Raw genomic sequence first — 17,797 nt, forward strand, 5'->3', positions numbered from 1 at the left:
TTTGCAGTGATCTGAGATTGTGCCACTGCACTCCAGCCTGGGCAACAGAGGGGAGACTGTCTCAAAAAAAAATATATATATATATATATATCAGTGTGGATGGTAAAAAGCAATAGTATATTCTTCTTGTGGCTAAGTACCCCTCTCATTAAAACCCAAGGCCCAGCTGAGACTTTTCCAGAGCAGGCAGGTGAGCAGGATTGGTGGCAATGCCTAGGCCTCACCAGCTGGCCAGAAGAGGGGGCCAAGTTTCCCTTCCTAGAATAAAGGCTTTGAAGGAGTAGAATCCTGGCTGGAACATCAGTTACTCAGTGGAGTCTCTATGTGCAGAATAGTTCCAGCCTTCACAGGAACCCCAAAGCCTACAGGGAAAAGCAAACCCAAATTCTAGGTACTACATAAGGTGAGTCCAGGAATACTTCCTGTCTTCAGGAGGGAGCTCAGCACCTGGATCCTCTCCATGCCCTTGGACCACTTGCTTCTGTCCAAGTCTGTAATGAAGTCAAGATTTGTGATGGGTGGTGGATCAAAGTTTATTAGGAAAAAACACCTGTGAAAAAGGGAAAGGAGGCTGCATCATACAGAAGATGCCAAGCCATGATGCAGGCATGATGAAGCTTTGGTCTCCCTGTAGGGAGCTCTAGAGCAAGAATTTCTCGAGTCCTATTCCAGGGCAAGATGGTGGAGCCTCTGTGCTCTCACAGCTTCTAGTCACTGAATGCAAGTGCAGCTTGGTATATGTCTTTTGTGTTGTAGACATAGATATGCTGCTCAATCTCCCACCTTCCTCTGAGAAGCCTGTTGGGCTTCACAGGCTTTATTGGATACATCACAACCTCTGCATCCTCCATGTTCTGAATTATCCAAGACTTCTGAAGGGACCAAAGAAATCTGGGAAAGACAGAGCTGAAGGTGCACTTCCCGGGTCCATATAGAAGTAGTGCAATTAAGGAACAGTTCTTTCAGAAGAGACCTCTACTTGAGTTATCTCCAAATGCCTTTAGATCATTTTGGCCTTGGGAGGTAGCATTGTCTTGAAAGGCACTGGGTCAGTGACGAAAAGCTTAAATATCTTTCTATGCAGTATTACCCCAGTGATATGGTTTCTTATCACTCACATCCAGGAAGTGTATCTATAGCCACACCTCTAAAGTTCTATACCGGGAATCTCCCTTACCCTCCACAAGATGTACCCGGTAGAGTGACCCAGACCCTCATCTTTGAGCAACTCCAACCATTGCCTGACAAACACAAGGAAATCAAGGGCAAAGATTCAATGTTCTCTCTGGGTGTGAAAGTATCAAGTGGTGCCCCCAATGACTCCTGCAAGCTCCAGAGACACACTTTTCCATGTCCTCAGGATGTAACAACTCATGCCTCATAACTAGATTTGGCTGCCCCTGCAGGTATAACTCCTTCTGCCTGCCAGTCTACTGGCAGAAACCTGGTCACTGCTACGGGTTGAATATCCTTATTCAAAATGCTTGGGAACAGAAGTATCTTCAGGTTTTTTTGGATTTGAGTATTTGCATTCACATGAGAGCTCTTGGGTGGGACAAGTCGAAAAACAATTTCATATATGCTTTCACCTAAAGGTTAATTTATATGATATTTGTGCTCAAAACAAAGTTTATACCAAACCATCAAAAAGTAAAGGTGTCACTATCTCAGCCACCCATATGGACAACCTATAGTTTAGCATCACCATCATTCTTGACTTTGAGTTTATATGCCACTAATAAGCGATCACTTTCTTATTCATGTGGTATTTAACAGTGAAAAGACATACAACTAATGCAATGAAAAGTGCTTAGGGTAACTAGGCCTAGTAGCATCACCTGAATACCTGCATCAGCTGTTAAACAGAAATCGGTCTACCTATGATGCTGTTTTTGATTAAAAGGTTATACTATATTTTCTTTACATGAGAAAACATCAAGCAGTTGAAGGACTAGGAAATGGGCCCTTTAGGGATGAGACATTCTGCTGAATGGGTTTTTAATGCTTCCTCCAGCATCATCTACCTCATTTAAACTAACATTTTTATTGGTAAAATGAGTCTGACACAATTTAAGAACATACTCTGCTCTAGTCCTTAAACCTATCACAGACTTCTACCATGTCATCTGTAGGTACTACTTCTATACTATACTTTTGCCACAATCACCTTGAGTCAGAGCCATTTCAGCTATTTCCCTGGCAATGAACAACTTTCAAAAAGTCAACATCCTTTTCTTCCAGCCTACTAATGGACTCTGAAGATATATCTTTTGCATATGTAAAGGTCATTTTCCACACGAAAATCCTTGAAAGTCATTACCTTGTTCACCACTGAACATAATTGCAGGCCAGAGGTTGTATGTTCAGGCACACACTCAGCACTGTTCCAAGCATTGACAACAGCATGTAAGCATTTGCTATGCTGGTTTCCTCTTGAAAACCTACACCCATGCCTCTATTAACAGTTGCTAGCATGCTGTTCAAAGTGTTCATTTACTGGTCTAAGGCTATCCTGGTCATGTGGCTGAATTAATGCAATTGTGTTGTGAAAATACATGGCATAAATACTTTTTAATAACTTCAGCTGGAAGATGAACAGAACAATGATCGAGGAATAACAATCTTGCTGTTGTCATCCAGTCTAGCTTCCCTGCAGTGAGTATGAGTTACTGACACAAAATGATAAACTGGGGAAGATGTCCCTAATTATCTACACCCTTTGGTTAGGACAATAATGGACTTGTAGGAAACTCCTTAAACAGTGAGGACACAAGCTTTTGCCAGTCATAACAAGTTTACACTGTGCCTTTATTAGCACATCCCAGCATAGTTACTGTCCTTGGCATCCTCAATTTCTACAGGCTGTCCCATCAGCTGTAGTCTTTCTGGGGCAATAATGCTAAAACAGTATTTTGTTGGCATCATAGACTTGTCCTGGCATCAGACTTTCACCAGAAGTGACCTTGGCAGAATGACTAAGGAATTTCTTCACTGCTTCGTGATCAGATGTCTTTATTGCCACAAATGTTTGAAAGCTTACTGCCATGTCTTTTAAACTTCTGTGATCAGCCTGTTGAATATTCAGTTCCTCCTAATTTTCAATCCATGGTGATCTCTGCTTGTTTCATAATTAGCACAGCATTGAGTGACATATGTTCACTGCCATGCTGACAGATCTACTGTCAAACACAATTACCTTCACTTACAGCTTTAATATTTTTCTACTATCCACTACTTTCAGCATGAACTTCACTAGCTTATTTTTGTTTTGTCAGGTCACATGGTGGTCATTCCATATGGTAGTCAATACTATACTCTTCTGTAAGATGCTTCACACTCTAACTGCTGTTCAGTTTCTCCAACAGCTTGACTTTCTGTGCTATAGATAAACATAAATGCTGCCTTTTTATCACTGTTACCTACAGGGCTGTCTATAGGACTTGACCCTTCCAACAGTGTCTCTCTACGAGAGCTTAGTGACGAGACCAGCTCGGTCGGGGAGACCCTAACCCAGTGGCACTAAAGGAATTAAAGACACATACACACAGAAATATAGAGGTGTGAAGTGGGAAATCAGGGGTCTCACGGCCTTCAGAGCTGACAGCCCCAAACAAATTTACCCACGTATTTATTAACAGCAAACCAGTCATTAGCATTTTTTCTATAGATATCAAATTAACTAAAAGTATCCCTTATGGGAAACGAAGGGATGGGCCGAATTAAAGGAATAGGTTGGGCTAGTTAACTGCAGCAGGAGCATGTCCTTAAGGCACAGATCACTCATGCTATTGTTTGTGGCTTAAGAATGCCTTTAAGCAGTTTTCTGCCCTGGGTGGGCCGGGTGTTCCTTGCCCTCATTCCTGTAAACCCACAACCTTCCAGCGTGGGCATTATGGCCGTCATGAACATGTCACAGTGCTGCAGAGATTTTGTTCTTATGGCCAGTTTTGGGGCCAGTTTATGGCCAGATTTTGGCGGGGAGACCTGCTCCCAACACTTAGAATAATCTTTGCATATCTCTTTTGTCCCCACGTAGGGCATTGTGGAAAATCTGCCATTGGTGTGCCCAGTCTGCACACTGTCTTATTTCCCTTTGTGGGCATGCTTGTATGGGGGAATCTGCATGTGCAGAAAAGATGTATCATGGCTAAAGGGGGCTGGGAGGGTGTTTTTCCCCCCTTGGAACACAAATGGTGTGCCTCTGTCTTGACTGACCCGACACATGTGGTCAGATGTAAAATTTTCAACTTGCATCATGTCAGCACTCAGTTGTGGATTATGCGGCATTTTAGGTTGCCCAGCTTGTACATGCTTGGTCACTTTGAATCTGACATTGAATGCTCTTAGTGTATATTAGAAATCTCTCCTACCTTACTCTAGAACCAGGACCTCTTACTTAGGAGAACCTAAGCATGTGTGGATGGGGAGCACAAATTCTGCTAGTAGGTCCTGGAAGAAAACATAATGAGCCAGCCCAACTCACACCCATAGTTCCTAGACCCCTAGATAACATCACATAGGAATAGAAGGAATAGAGCTATAGACTCTAGTTGGAAACTTGATAGAATAGAAACAGAGCTTTATATTAAACAGCAAGTTGCTCTGAGCATAATGTACTATTGCAGAAAAAGTGATGGCTTCCTTGAATCGTATTTTCTATAGTTATTAGTGCTTAAGTCTCTGAATACTGAGAGCCCGTGATGTGACCAGCCTGATTTCCTCATGTTGAGGGCCAGCCTCACGAGAAGTCTGCATCTGGTTTTTGTCTTTTCCAGGCTCAAGAAGTATCTGAAAATGACCTGGCCTGCTGCCTCACCTAATCAAAGAACTATGACAAATATAAAAGAGAGATAGGCAGAGGGAGGTGATCATCTGATGGTTCTGGTCTGCTCTGAGATGTTTATCTGTAACGACACCAAAACCTGGGCTGCTCAAGTATATAGGATGACCTTAGGACTGAACATGGGTTAAAAACACCTTCAAATGACCTCTACTTTATTTCCCAATTTGGTCGAAGTGGCATGCCTCCAACAAAATGTTTTATGATTCTTCGTGAGGAGCCAAGTGGTGTCAAATCTAGTTACTCTGGGATAGGTGTCAGGGATGAGCTCAATGGATGGGACCTAGGGTCAAATTCCTATGCACTCAAACTTCGTGTTGGCTATGTCTTTTTATTATGGGGGCTTTGGGCATCTGTTCTCAATGTGTCTGTGAGCCTGCTATTTAGTTGGATACAGAGCTCCAGAACTTTAATCCTGGTCTGGCTGTATTGACTAGCTTGCCCAACAACCTGTTTCACTTGAGTCCATGGCCTCTAGAATTTTCTAAAACTCCAATTAGTTGAAGTAGATATAAAAAGAAGGAACAAACTGTCTTTACGGTAAGACCATTAGCTCCTCATTCCCTTATTAATCAAGGTACAGTACTCTTGTTAATCAAGGTACTGTAACCTACTGAATTGAACATGACCACCAAAAAGCAAAACTTAAGTATATTTAAAGCTAGAACCATCTACATATTTGAACGAATACATGAAAAAATACTATGACCATCTGAAAAATGACCCTCTGAGTTCAGAAGACAAGTCATGAGCTTGGTCATTCTAATTTTCTAAAGTTAGAGTGACTCCAGGAAGACAGTTTAAATTTTTTTTCTGCTTTTTCACGTCAAGGGAGTGCTTTTCTCATACTTCAAGGCCCAGCTGGGCTTATTCTTATGCCAAAAATAGATTGCGAAGCAGGACTTTATTAGCAGAGCCTTACTTTCACCAGCAGCAAGAAGGGGCCCCAGTTTTCCCTTGGTGTATCATCCTTTGAAAGGCATTAGCACCGAATGGTATGCCCAGAGTCGGAGACAAGAGCTGCATCCCTATAGCCTACTGCACCCCAAACTGCCCCACAAGTTGGCAAATATGTATCGGAGAGTCTGTAGCTAACTGTGCATGGTGGCCATATTAGCCAGGAGGCACCCAGGCATTCTGCAGCCTCCAGAGCTGTGGGACACACTGGCTACCTACGTGGGCAGAAAAGCCCCCATGCTGGGTGAGATGTTATCTTGGTGCCCAGGCCCACACCTCTGGTATACAGCCATGAGGCTGTGCCTGTACCTCCAGTCTCCCCCAGTGCTGTGACTCTTGCAGTGTTCACCTAAGTACTGTGCAATCTGAGGGACCTATGCTAGTCTCACGTGGTGCTTACACCAGCATGGATACTGCCTAGCTGCTCCAGTCTCTGGCCTGTGCTTGGGTCAGTCATCTTAGTCCCATGAGAGAGATGAATACCTTGAGAAACCCAAATTCCAATCTTAATGGGCTAAACTTCTCCATGGTATCTTTGTGAGCTCAGTTCCCCTGAGAAAGGGTTTAATTTCCCCACAAACACCTTGTGGCTGACATCCAACAAGATATTCTTCATGGGGTTTGCTTTCAAATGCAGCTACAGGTCCTTCAGCTTGTTCAGGCTCAAATTTCAGATGCATATTCAACCAACTCATGTATGGATTCAGCCAAATGTGGTCTTGTTTGCCTCAGGTCTAGAAAGATAATTTTGGGATTAAAGATGACTTCACAGAAACTTATATCTTCCTTTGAATTGCTGTTGATGAAAGTCATGTTGGCTCACAATAGATGCTGTCTATAGCCACTGGGATTTATCCTAACACAGTTATAAGACTTCCAGTTACCATAGAGCTTTAACCTTTCAACTGCTTAAATTGTGGCTTTCCAGTAGCCTTTGACTTACCAATCACCCTACTTAAGGTAGAGAAGCAGTGTTGGCAAAGGGGCAGAAACAAGTCTGAAACAACTAGGAAGCTATAGGTGTTGTCCGAGTGTCTATGAAAAGGATATTGGCATCTGTTGTAGCACTGTCTTTGCAATACTGATGCCATCTTCTGACAAGGAACATCTCATGCTAACCTTACCAAAATAAGTCTGTATAGTTTCTCCCTTTTATAAAAGTTAAAATATCATTCAAAGAGATAGAAGACACATTACCTTATGTCTCCTGCTCATTCTGAACCAACTGACCAGCATGTGGGTCAATAGGTGGCCTTTGTGAGCAGACTGGAGACTTTTCAAGGCTCTGCCAGCCATGTAAGCATGTTAGCATTCAGCCGCAGGTTCAATGTTGAATAAAATGATTGGCTTCATCTATAGCCTTACATGCTTGTGACAAAGTACAATTCATAATGATACAGTCTTCATGTGGCTTAACGGGAATTGGAACATCTTGTGCTTCCAGTCTCTGTAGCCCACCTCTGGTACTGAAGAGGCCTTTGACTTCCCAGCAGTAAGTGTATGGAATCCCTGAGACTGGGCATTTATGTGAACAGAACCAGACTACAGATGGTGGTACTCCAACTCTACTTCTACACAGAATGGCCTTTTCCCAAGAATTCATTGCTTTAACAATTTTATAACATGGCCATGTGAAGCTGGCATTGTCACTTCCTAGTGCCCAGTGTAGCTGCAGATCCTTTGGATACAAGCTCTTGGGCTTTGTATGGCTGGGATTGACCACCCCAATAGAACTGCCTGAATTTCACAGGGTACGTCCACTCTATTAGAAATGTAGATTGCTATTTTTTGGCACTGTCATTAATAAGACATGAATGTCTTATTTGTTGAATGAGTTCTTAACAGAAATGACAGCAGTTTTAGTGACAAGCCCAGGTGGAGGGTGGTTTGTTATCTGCAGGTGAACCACTAGAACCTCCGACCTTGGATTCAGATCACTGTTTCCTCAGATGACGTCAGAGACTTCCCCAGACTGAGTTCTGATTGTAATGGCTCTCTGTAGCCTCCAGTTTGCCATTTGTTTTCATTCCCTTCCTTTCCATGGCTTATGTTAGTTTCTGAAATTCTAGGTTGATCTAAAGTATCCTGAAAGCAGAAACTTCTGTGGCTGTTGCTGGTAAGATTCCATCTTTCAGTCTCATGTATGATACTGTTTACATAGAGCAGCTTCCCTGGAAGAAATAGCTGTTTTCCTTGAACCAGGTATTGCTTTTATCAGAGCTTATGATCAACCAGAAAAACCTTTAGATGCTTGCTTCTATCAAAATGGCTTTAGGCATTATCTCTAAAGATCAGATTAACCTCTTGTAACCAGGAACTTCACCCAGAACAATGTTAGTTACTAAAATATGATCTTAGACCCTGTTTGAGTATTCTATGCCATTGACCTTATTTCAGAATTATAAGCCTAAAGGAAAAACACTCATAACTTAAGGGGAATATGACAGCTGTCCTTCTGCTAACCACTCTGCTTCTAAATCACTTGGTTTCACTTTCGTATGGAATTCTGAACCACAGAGAAGAATTTCTCAGGCAGTAAACAGTTCTGAGCCAGGGGATTTGGGAGTCTCGGGTTTTGAGGTGGACATCACTAGGACCTTATTGGTCTGGGTTCATTCCCTAAGAACCTGGAGAGACAGGTATATAAAAATTTGGAGGGACACCGGTAACAAGAGTTTGCTAGGTTGTACAGGTCTCAGATTTGTGGGCCTATCACTGCCTGGTAGTCTGCTGCTTGCACTACAAGACCAAAAACCATCAGACTGATCCAAAGACTGAGCCTATAGACCTGAAATGTATCCAGCAGCTGAGATCTAATCAAGGAGTTAAGTTTATCCTTTACACCTGAGTCTAAGAGCCGTTTGATAAATACCTACCAAAAACCTGCCCATCTTTATCCCACCATTCTTTAAGCAAGTACATAACAGTAATACTGCAGTGATAGTGACCACTGGTCAGACTAGAAAGCCTTAACGACCAACAGCTATCCCCATGAAGCAGTTTTCAAAACACTTGAGGCAAGTATAGGCTTCTCCTGGCCAAAATGGAATTACAGGGTTAGATTTATCTTCCTGCCTGAAACAATAAAACAGATAAAACATATAAAACATATCAGGAGTCTGAAAACTGTCTTCTATCGAGAGCACAAGACTGATGCCTAAGAGGGGAAATAAACAAGGTGACCCTGTAACTTGTCCAGTTTATTGGCTAGAGTATCTAGAATGCAGCCCAGGCACAGGCAACACAGCCTAGCAATCTCCCTGAGTTGAATTCTGGCCGGCCCAGGTAGCTAGAATTAGCAGGGCAGAATGCTGGAGGAGACAGCCACACACAGAACACCCCAGAGACCCACAGAGGGTCCTCCTTGAATCTTCAGCTGAATGCTGAGCTCCAGATGCATGTGAAGAAACTACCTTAGGCCAGGGAAGAACCACCCAAAGGGGACTTAAAGGAAATGATCCTTGGAACTCACATAGCACTTGAAATAATTTTATTCTTAGCATCCAGAATAGAAACCTAACTCATGGGATATAGGACAAAGTGCTCAAAGGTGTTGCCTCAGTAATGGAATAAGTCCTGCACTAGAGGCTATCCTAATCCTGATGAAGCCTGAAAGCAAGGCTCAAGAGGATCTAGCTGACCAAGTAACTATCTTAGAATAAGGTATAAGAATAATTCTAGAAGTACAGAAATATCCAAAGTCACAATTTCGGGCATCCAATCAAATGTCCAGGCATATGGAGAATCAAGAAAATACAACTCATGACTGGGTGTGTTGGCTCATGCCTGTAATCCCAACACTTTGGGAGGCTGAGGCAGATGGATTGCTTGAGGCTGGGAGTTTGAGACCAGCCTGAGCCAACATATTGAGACCTCATCTCTCCAAATCTTTAAAACTTAGCTGGGCCTGGTGGTATGTGCCTATAGCCCAGCTACTCAGTCTGAGGCAGGAGGGTTGCTTGAGCCCAAGAATTTAGGGCCACAGAGAGCTATGATTTTACCACTGCACCCCAGCCTGGATGACAGAATGAGACCTCATCTCTAAATTACAAAAGTACAACTCATAAGATCAATAAAAACAGGTCTAGAAATCATAATTAGAACAGGGGCACTAAAACAGCTACCTACGTCCCATATGTTTGAGAAAGAAGACTGAACATGTTAAATGGAGGCATGAAAGATTTGAAAGAGAAGACTAGTGACTTATGCGAAGCTAGATGGTATAGCTGACTCATACCCAGGCTATATGATATGGCCTGCTCCTAGGCTACAAATCTGTGTAGCGTATTACTGAATACCATAGGCAGCTGTAACACAACATTATTTTCATCTTAAAGTATAGTAAAAATAGGGCGTAAAGGATAACGTATACTTGTATAGGGCACTTACCATGAATGGTGCCTGCAGGACTGGAAGCTGCTGTGAGTCAGTGAATGTAAAGACGCGGGATGATACTGTACACTACTGTAGCCTTTATAAACATCATATACATAAGCTACACTAACTTTATAAAACTTTAGTACCAAATTATCTTTAACTTAAATTTCAGTTACAGTTAAGGAGTTTTGGTAATACTTAGCTTAAAACACTGTACATTCATACAAGAATGTCTTTATCCTTATTCTATAAGCTTGTTTCTATTTACCCTTTAGACCTTTGTTAATCTAAGATGTAGGCACACAAAGTAGCCTCAGCCTACATGGGGTCAGGATCACCAATAGCACTGTTCCCTACCTCTATACCTTGTCCCGCTAGAAGATCTTCAGAGGCAGTAACACGGATGGGGCTGTCATCTCCTATGATAACAATGCATCCTTCTGGAATGCCTCCCGAAAGACCTGCCTGTGTCTGTCTTAGTTAACTTGATACGTAGAAGGAAATTCTCAAATAGTAGATAAACCAGTATGTAGTCACTGAAGTATCAGGTATTGCACATAACTGTATGCTATACTTTCAGATGACTGGCAGTATATTAGGTTTGTTTACATCAGCATTGCTGTAAACATGAGTAATGCATTGCACTACAACATTATGACAGCTATGGCATCACTAGGCAACAGGAATTTTCAGCTCCACTAATCTTATGGGAACACCATCTTATACACGGTCCATGGAGTGAAACACTGGTACATGGCTGTAATTGGAGTCCCCGAAGGGCACAGGAGGGACAAAAACATGGCCAAAATCTTCCAAACTTCATGAAAACCATAAACTTACAGATCCCAGGAGCCCAGTGAACTTCAAAAAACATGACGAATTGTTGTTTTTAAGCAATCTTATTTAAAATGTTGCCCACTGTCTTCTGGCTTGAATTGCTTCTAAAGAAATGTTTCTCATTCTGCTATACATTATACTTTTAAAATTCCCTTTACTAAGGTATACAATAAGGTACTGAGAAAATCTGACAACATGCTTATTCCTAGTGAATCTTACACAAAAGCAAAACAATTCCTTCAGCTTCTGTCTTTCCATCTTTTATCATCAGCAGACTTCTATTATGGTATAAGAAATGCTAAAGAAACTCAGGCAGGAGGAAAAAATGCCAAGTAAATCCCCAGAAATAGGAAATATGTAGGTCAAGACTTAATTTACTTTAAAGATAACTCAGTTTAAACAACGTATCACAGGGTTTATAACACGTAGAAGTAAAATGACTATAGCACAAAGTCTGGGAGAAAGAAGTACAGCTTCTTGTATGTGAAGTGGCATATTCAAGGTGGACTGGGAGTTTAAGCATATATTGTAAGCCCTAAAGCAATCAAAACAGTTATAGCTAAAAAGTAGACAAAGGAGATAGGATAATAAAAGCAGGCAGAAAAAATGAAAACAAATTACACAAAAATAGATGGTATACTTAAATCCAAACATGAGATAAGTATGACCCAAATAGCACTACTAAAGCGCATGGATCATCAAAGTTCATAAAAATAAGTTTCTTGTAGGCAGCCTATGGTTGGGTCTTTATCCAAAGACACAAATGGTTAATGATGGGAAGATACACCATGCTAACGCAGGTTGGAAGAAAGCTGGAGTGGCCATGTCAATATCAAAACTCCCTGGGGCAAGGAGTATAACCAGGCATGAAGCCGCTCCGTAACGATAGTAAGAATTAGACTAGATATCTATGTAAATGTACAACTCTGAGTAACAATGACTTAGAATTCTAACACTCAAATTTTGGAGTTGATATACTCAATTCCCTTTCATTACTGCTTACAAGCTGTAGCTGCAGAACTTTTTCCAGTATGTCAGAGCTGAGGTTAGAGCAGCTAACAGAACTAGGTGGTGTAACAAAAATGCTATATTAAACAGAATAAGCTAATCTTTGGTTAAGCACCTTGCCTTTTAAACATAAAAGAGCAAACTGAACACTTGGCCTATTAGTGGCATTAAGGGAAAAAGAAAAATGTACAAATATGAGAAATTTTCAAGGCAACACAAATGGACAGCAAACACAAGGAAATGCATGTTCTCATATAAAACATTGGATACATTTGTCACACTGGTTTAAAAAAAAAAAATGCAGGCAGCTGGGCACGGTGGCTCACACCTTTAATCCCAGCACTTTGGAAGGCCGAGGCAGGCAGATCACCTGAGGTCAGGAGTTTGAGACCAGCCTGACCAACATGGAGAAACCCCATCTCTACTAAAAATACAAAAAATTAGCCGGGCGTGGTGGTGCATGCCTATAATGCCAGCTACTCGTGAGGCTGGGGTAGAAGAATTGCTCGAACCCAGGAGGCAGAGGTTGCAGTGAGCTGAGATCGTGCCATTGCACTCCAGCCTGGGCAACAAGAGCAAAACTCCACCTTGAGAAAAAAAAAAATCCAGGCTGGCAAGAATGGGGAGAGGCATCTCATACCAAGGAATATGAAGAAATGTTTACCCTTAAACAGGGATAGCAAATCTTTAGGAATAGATACCAGGGTCTTTAGTCCTTCCTGGTTACACATTATATATACTTACCAAAATGCATGTAGTCCTTTTAGAAATTGAGATTATGCTGTTTCCAGGCCAAAATTACGTACCCACTGTGTTGGGATCTCCACTCTACCTAGTGTCAATGATTCACAAGTAGGACTTTCGGTACAGCCATGGCTGTACTGATGGCTATTGCTTACACAATGAAAGATCCAAAGCACAATCAGGTAAGAGAAAAGGCACTGGGGCAGGGTCTGGAAGAAAACACAAACTTGAGTGCCTTCTCCCAGTGCAGTCACCAAGGCTTAACTCCCCAGCTATGAGTAAAGCTCATGATGTGTCTTCTGCCACGGAAGCCTGTTAGAAACTCAGCACCTAAGGTTTTAATTGAGGTCTAGCCACAATAGGCATCCTCTGCTTTAGTACATATTCAAATTCCAAACTCCAAGAAAAGGTGTTCATATACCATGTTGCACAAGTGACTTCGGCACAATGAGTCATTCTCACCAGGGAGTGGTGGGAACTCGCACACAACCCAAGTTCAAGTGAGCGCCCTGCTATAGTAACACTCTTCTATGTACCTCCTTCCCAGATTGGGCCATTTCCCTTTCTCTGCATCCTTAGAGTCCTTTTGCTGAGAATCTGTTCATTGAAACTTGTCTTTTGGATATGTTGATGTTCCGTTGTGAATTCTGGGTTCTACAAATAGAACTCTCACAGGAGCCCATTATAGCAGTCTCCAGGGTCAGGATTATGATTCAGTTCTTAGTGTAAGTTGTCAAGGAGGCATCTCCTTGGGATAGTCTTCAACTTAGCTATCAAGTCATACAGGAAGAATGGCAACATGGCTCTGCCACACAACCTCTCAGTAAAATGAAATTTCCTGGCAGAAATCTACTTCTAGAAAAGCTGTATGCTTGTAGCAGAGCCTGAATGAATTGTAAGAATTGGTGGAGCTAGTCAATGAGTGTGATCCTAGGCTGGAATCAGTTATTGAGGAATTTGGCATATTGGTTCTATGCATTATAAATGGTCAAGAGGTACTTTGTAGATCCTATTGGGAAAGGCTGAATAACAAATCTCAGAATTGAGAGGACTGTCAGCTTGTGAAGATGTGACTGTGGTAGGAGAGATCCACATTTGAGCTTTCATGTGAATATTACCTCTGTTTCTGTTCATAAGGAGGTACTGTAAGCATGTAGAGTAACCCTTGGTGCTGTCCTGTGGACCTAGCTGTCCTAGAGAAGATCCTGTTCAGACAAATAACACAGGCAAACACCTTTGGCTACTGAGGTCTTTCCACAAAGAAATAAGGGTATCACACCTTTTTCCCTGAGATGTGCCCTTCGAGCCAGTGGCCCAGAGGGAAGCTCTAAGGGATGATGGGCACAGTCCTCAGCCTCTAAAACATAGCTGGAGACTGACTTGTTCAAATCCAGTCTTTGGCTCTGATGATCCCTGTAAGGACAGATGGGCCACCATACTTGTCACATTCTTACCCTTCATTCATAGGAACTCATACCTCTAGGCATGTTTAGCACTGAAGCCAGTTCTAAGTTCTAGTTTCCAAAGAACAAATTTATCATCTCTAAACCTGGCTCTGTCAATGTTGCAATCTGCCAGCTTTGCTGTTACCTGTGTCCCCTCGATGTGGACCTATGCATCTTAGGATTTCCAGGCTGGGCCTGGACTCTTTTGTCACCTACATTAAACAGAAGCCAATAAAGCCCACTGAGTCCCCAGAGGAAAATCATGGTGCAGGACTGCAGTCAATGACCATTTCACCAAATTTTTATTTACTAGAGACTGACTAAAGATGCTAAGGGAACCGAGTTCTCATTTCCCAGCTTGGTATCCTTTTTGTGGGGAGCTAGCTCTGACTCTAATCAGCAATGTCCTCCACCCTCAGGCAGCAGCATGAAATCCTAAAGAGCCTTTGCCACGCTTCTGCTGGCCAGCCTTTGACAAGTCTGACTCTTCTCATTGCTGAACACCCAAAGAGCAACCAACAAAATGATCTTCACTCCCCATAAAGAGCACAGCTCTCCAATAGTCCTGTTAGTGTACCCTTTAGACCAAGAGGTTTCTTGGGCTGGAATAATCTTCTTCTGACCTATACTTAAGATCAAAATGAAGATGAGGTTATGTGTTCCATCATGGCTTCTGCAAATATCAAATGCGTTTAAATTTAGATGCATCTCTTCTAATTCATCCTTGAAAGTGGGATATGGACTCCTGCTATCCAAAGTTTTAGGTGGGGAAAATAATGCAATCCCAGCCAACCTAAAACCCCCAATCAATTTCCCCCAAGTATCACTAAAACCCTCTTAAAACCCATGACAATCGAAGGAACTCAAAACAAGCATTGTTTTCCTAAATAACATTTAATGAACTAATTAGGTATCTGTGTACAGTACGCAATCCTGCTACAGACAGTACAGCAGGAATTATGACTTCTTTCTATACTACAATAAAGTACTACCAATAGTGATGGTGTAAATGCAAATGCTAGCATACTTCAAAGTAAAACTGGGCTTCATCTGTGAAATGTTTAGTCACTGCCCTTCAAGTTGAAGGGGAATGAGAGTTCACTAGAGAACAAATGGGAAAATTGACCAGGAGTCAACCACATCTGAAGTCAAGGAATGGTCCCAAAGTGGATGAATGTGTCCTACCATCTGAAGCCATAGAACAAGAGTCGAAGGGTAGGTTGTCTTCCCTCTGTTTGCAATTAGGTGGCTTGAGACTTTTTATGCTCTTGCAAGTGAGCATAAGAGAGAAGCACTGTATTCAAACCTGCAGTCATGACTGCAGTTCAAGGATTTTAAAGGCTTGGCATTATCTAGCCTCTTCTGCTAGTGAGAAGTATCAAACTGAATGTGTTCTTCAATGGCAATTTCTTGGCCCTTGCTAATGAGAGTGGGTTTAGTTGACAATAAACGTTAAACAGTCAGTATTTAAAATTCTGCAGTCTCAGAAGTTTTTGTGGGGGTAGTATAATTCTCTAGAAATAGGGAGCTAGACCTTGCTTAAATAATTCTTGGTTCCTGGGTCCTCATAGAGACAGAAGGAACATAAATAAAAACCTTAGGTATAGGGACTTCCAGTTCTGGTCATCCCTATGTAATGCAGTGGAATTCTACCGAGATACTCCTGAGACTATACAACCAAGTTCCTAGTAGTGGGATCCTTCACCTGAGTGAGCTCAGGCCCCCTCTGTGGAAACCTGGGCTGTGTTCTGTCCTGTCCTGTGGGGCTCTGGAATGGCCCTCAGTCGGTCTGAAAGTAGATTTCTAAGCAAAATTCTCTCTAGCTCTGCCCAAAGGCCTTTCCAGGATGGATTACTGGAACAAGTGTGGTCAACTTGGTTTTGCCAAAGGGGCATGAATGTGAGCCCTCACTGGCGAGGGTCTGCCCTTCCCTGATAACTTCTAACAATGTCATTTCTCATAAGGACATCTCCACATCAGTCTGATACATGAAGTTGTCTTTCTTTCTTTGGATCTGGTTCCTGAACCTGTACTTGCGGACCAAAGCTCTTATATCCTGGTCAAGTGGGAAGAAGGAAGCTTTGAGTCCCAGTTACTTCATGCAATGGTGTTCTGTCCTTCATCAGGAAGTCTACTGGCCTGTGAGCTGACCTTCTCATAATAGTCAACTCACCTTGTGTCTATCTTCTCTCTATACACCATCTGCATGGAATCCCCCATACAAATACCTCAATCAGGATCCTAACTGGAGACTGAATCAATCTCTGATTACCCATAGATATGGGCAGGGTTGAGGGAACCAACAAGAGAAGTTGGTGTGTCCCTTTGCTCTCTCAGGACTTCATGACCACCCCATCCCTCCCAGAGCTGGGAGGACAGGGGAAGTAACAAGTGCTCCTGGGCCTGACTGAGCTGTTATCATGGAAGCCAAAGTCATAAAGGGAAGTGGCCTCTGGCTGAGGGAGAAGGCAACTGACTAACCTCCCTTCACTTGTCCCTCCATCACCTGCTGGTGCCTCTCATTGAGTACATCTACTCACTCTCTTGCCCTGTCTTCCAGATGAAGACAAACAGATGATCCTCTCTGAGCACAGGACATGGTGAAGAAGTTCTCAGGGAAGGGCCTACCCTCTAAAGATGTCATTTCTTACAAGGACATCTCCACTTCAATCTGATACATAAAGTTGTCTTTCTCTCCTTGGATCTGATTCCTGAAACTGTCCTTGTGGACCGAAGCTCTTATATCCTGATCAAGTGGGAAGAAGGAAGCTTTGAGTCCCAGTTACTTCACGCAGTGATGTGTTCTGTCCTTCATCAGGAAGTCTACTGGCCTGTGAGCTGACATTCTCATAATAGTCAACTCATCTTTTGTCTATCTTCTCTCTATACACCATCTGCATGGACTCCCCCATACAAATACCTCGATCAGGATCCTAACTGGAGACAGAATCAGTCTCTGATTACCCATAGGCATGAGAAGGGTTGAGGGAACTAACAAGAGAAGTTGGTGTGTCCCTCTGCTGTCTCAGGACTTCATGACCACCCCACCTTTCCCAGAGCTGAGAGGATGGGGTAAGTAACCAGTGCTTCTGGTAACAGGCTTCTAGAATCCTCCTGACTGAGCTGTTGTCATGGAAGCTGAAGTCATAAAGAGAAGTGGTCCCTGGCTGGGGAGAAGGCGACTGACTACCCAACCTCCTCCACTTTCTATCACCTGCTGGTGCCTCTCATTGACTACATCTACTTGCTCTCTTGTCCTGTCTTCCAGGTGAAGACAAGCAGGTGATCCTCTCAATGCAGGACAGAGTGAAGAAGTTCTCAGGGAAGGGCTGACCCTCCAAAGATGTCATTTCTTACAAGGACATCTCCACTGTGATACATGAAACTATCTTTCTCTCCTTGGATCTGATTCCTGAACACTGTCACCATGTACCAAAGCTCTCATATCCTGGTTGAGATGGAAGAAGGAAGCTTGAGTCCCAGTTACTTCATGCAATGGTGTGCTGTGCATCAGGAAGTCTACTGGCCTGTGAGCTGACCTTCTCATAGTCAACTCACCTTCTGTCCACACACCATTTGCATGGAATCT

The 17,797-nt window shown here is 42.6% G+C and overlaps 1 long non-coding RNA gene across 1 annotated transcript in view; it reads right to left on the minus strand.

Annotated features, from left to right (window-relative positions):
- The window catches only part of LOC131380746 (uncharacterized), a 38,747-nt gene extending 24,581 nt beyond the window's left edge, over nucleotides 1–14,166 (minus strand). The window contains exon 1 of the long non-coding RNA XR_009208902.1: nucleotides 14,043–14,166. This is a non-coding gene — a long non-coding RNA (uncharacterized LOC131380746). The remainder of the gene's footprint in view (nucleotides 1–14,042) is intronic.
- Nucleotides 14,167–17,797: the final 3,631 nt, after the last annotated feature.

The sequence above is a fragment of the Hylobates moloch genome, unplaced genomic scaffold, assembly GCF_009828535.3.
Source record: "Hylobates moloch isolate HMO894 unplaced genomic scaffold, HMol_V3 SCAFFOLD_12, whole genome shotgun sequence".
In the NCBI taxonomy this organism is placed as follows: Eukaryota; Metazoa; Chordata; class Mammalia; order Primates; family Hylobatidae; genus Hylobates; species Hylobates moloch.